Source organism: Pygoscelis adeliae, unplaced genomic scaffold (assembly GCF_000699105.1).
Source record: "Pygoscelis adeliae isolate BGI_AS28 unplaced genomic scaffold, ASM69910v1 Scaffold43, whole genome shotgun sequence".
NCBI lineage: Eukaryota > Metazoa > Chordata > Aves > Sphenisciformes > Spheniscidae > Pygoscelis > Pygoscelis adeliae.
In genome coordinates this window covers 3,351,254-3,354,290 of record NW_008824538.1, presented here as the reverse complement: position 1 = coordinate 3,354,290, position 3,037 = coordinate 3,351,254, and positions in this window count along the sequence as shown.

Sequence of the window (3,037 nt, the reverse complement as noted above, 5' to 3'; positions counted from 1 at the left end):
GCGCTCGTGTCAGAGCACAGCCCTGGCGCCCGGTCCCTCCGGCAGCACGCGCGTCTCGGCCACACCGATGGCGGTGCCGTCGTCCTGTGGTCCTGCTGGGGCTTTGCAGGGCTGCTTACTCTTCGCTAGGACAGCCGGCGTAGCTTTTCACTTTCACTTCCATCGACGGCCAGGGCGCCTGGAGGCAGTCAGGGATGGAGCACAGTGTTTAATGCCAGCTCAGCACCAGCCACAGAAACCGCCGATTGCTTCTTGTCACAATATTAGTCACGACACAGCTCAGAAACCTGCGGGACCTCGGGAGATTCACCCTTGATGCCCTGTGATTTTTTTTTTTTTCTTTTTTTCTTTGCTAGGAAGAGCACGGGACACGGGGCAGCCGCCGCAGCGTGCGCCGGCGTCCAGATCCGGCCATCCGCGAGCGATTCGTGTGCGTCCCCCGGCGCCGCTGCAGAGCCCCCCGGGACTGCGTGGGGCCAGGACCTGCACCCACGCATCCCACGGGGCTGGTGGCTTCGCTTGGGAAAGTCTGTCCTCTGCAGCTGTATAATAATTTTCTGTGGCATGTAATCCTGGACAAATGGATTTTCCTCTTAGAAAATGATACTTCTTGTCCACGGCATTAAGAGATAGTATTAGAAAAGGCTTTTTATTACGGCGGATCTGCGCCTGCTCCCACCAGCTGCGGTGGGTCCTCGGTAAATGGGCAAACAGCTCAGTTAGTTAAACTGTGCCTGGTTCATTTAGAGGGAGGAGATGCCCCCGATCCTGCGGCTGATCGCTGCCGTTTACCATTTCCTGAGCCTCAGCCGAAGAGCTGCTGCAAACGGCACAGCAACGTCGTATCTCGCCCGCTCGGCGATGGGAGATTACGGTCGGGGGCTCCCATCCCCAGCCGCGCTTGCCTTCCACCTCGTAGGTCTCCAGAGGTGGGCTATGCCCAGCTAAAGGAGAGAGATGTTGAGCACAGGATCCCAGTTTGCACGTGCTCTGCCTGGAAAAAAACCAAAAAACCAATTATTCCATGAATCACTTAAATTCAGATATTTCCCTTGACAGTAATGGCATTTGTTGACATTAGTAATACTTAAAAGTTGGGGGGGCGGGGGGAGGTGTTGGTTTGTTTGTTTTTAAACATTCGCTTTTCATTCTAATATTTTCAGTTTTAAATTGAAAAAATTGCCTATTCCTCCAGCATTAGTTTTTTGGACGCTGTCCTGGTAAAGATAAAGGATTAGAGACCTTTTTTTAAGAGTGAGGTGCCCCCATATTAAAATACAATGGAAAAAAAGGAAACACATAAAAAAAAAAAAAAAAAAAAAAAAAAAAAAAAAAAGAAAGTTTATTTTCTTCTGCTGAGCAAACAGTGAGGGTTTTTTTGCAACAAAGAGGCCAGCGAGTGCCTGCTCCTACACCGGTGGGCAACCGCAGCCGTGGTTTTCAGCCGTGAGTACGAGTGTTTGGGCGCTCCCAGCCCTGGGGAGTGACGCGGGACCTCGGCAGGATGATGGTGCAGGTGGTCCATGCTGGCGTCCAAGTTCAGTGGCCTCTTTTGAGGATGTCTTTCTCTTCCCGGCCACCGTCCCATGGGAAGGGGAAGGAAGATGCCGACGAGCAGAGAAAGCGGTGGCTGCAATCCTGGCAAACGTTTTTTTTGGCCTTCGGAGACATTTCTGGAGGATGCTTCCCACTGCCCCTTGGGATGGATGGCTGAGTCCACCCCAGGTTTGCCATGGAGGGTTTCTCCCATCGCTGCGTGCTGTGGGACCTGCGTGCCTGAGGCTGTGTGGTCCAGTCAACATCACCTCTGTCTTCACTCCTGTAATTAGCGCGTGCCAATTATTTCTGCCCTCGTGAGCTCCCGCGTGGGACGTGGAGGCAGCCGAGGGCTTGTTGGGGCGACGCGGGGCGGGTGGCGATATAGGGCTCCTGCTTTGGCTTGGTTATTTTTTTATTCCTCTTGCACTTCTGGGTTTGCTTTGCTTTTTTCTTTTTTTTTTTTTTTAATTAAAAGGCCGCATAAGAGAGAAGACAGCAGTGGGCGGGAGGGAGGTGGGGACGCCTTGGGGAAGCAGCTGGGCTGGAGACTGCTCTTGCCGAGCTGGGATGTGGTCCCTGGTACCCTGCCAGCACCAACTGAGAAGTGCAGGCAGCCCCACGCCGGTGACCGGTCCAGCTGCCGGCAGGACGGGGAGGACGCGTGGCATGGCCCTCTCCACACACACCGCCATGAGTTCACCCGTTTCCTTCCTCTCGCCGTGACCAAGCGAGCAAAAAACCACGTTTCTTCCCGCTGCTTCTGCGCCCTGCCTTGGAGGAGGTTCTGCTTGCAGCGATGCAGCGCCCAGTGGCCTTGAGGCCCCATCCCGGCACGTCCCCATCCCGGCACGTCCCCATCCCTGCTGAGCCCGCGCTTCCCATTGTGCCTGAGTCCTCTGACTCATCCGTCTCGTAGCCGGTGGCTGGGGCTGAGCTTCTCCGCTCCAGTGCAATCCCCGGCGTGTGGCAGGGGCAGCCGCCGCCCCCCCCTGCTCACCGGCGTTTCTGTTCCCCTCTGTGGCGGCAGGAATCGGCCGCTTCTCCTCCCGCTCTGACCAGCCTCTGAAGCCCGGCCCTCCTCCAGCTCAGCTTCAGCTGAATCCCAGCCTGAGGGCCTTGGTGCAGGGGTTTAATCTGCCTCTGGTTAGGACCTGCTCTGCCCTGAAGGGAAAAATGTGCAAGTTGTGTCCCTGATGGGGATGGCGATGACCCCAGGCTGACTGGCTGCTCCCCAGCTCTCCCTTTGCATCCTTGCCTGCATGCTGGGACCAGTTTTTATGCCTAGGGTGATGCACAGACCTTTTCCCAGTGCAGCCTCCAGGAACCTGGCCTGAAGCCGCGGGTGAAGTTGTTAGTGACAGTTTTCGGCACACGATTTGGCAGCAGCTGCACGTTTTGCTCCCCCGGCACAGGCGGGCAGCGTGGGCGCGACCCGGCGGCCATGCGGTGGCCTCCAAGGGCCAGTGAGGCCATGCAGAGGCACGATGTCCCGACGCCC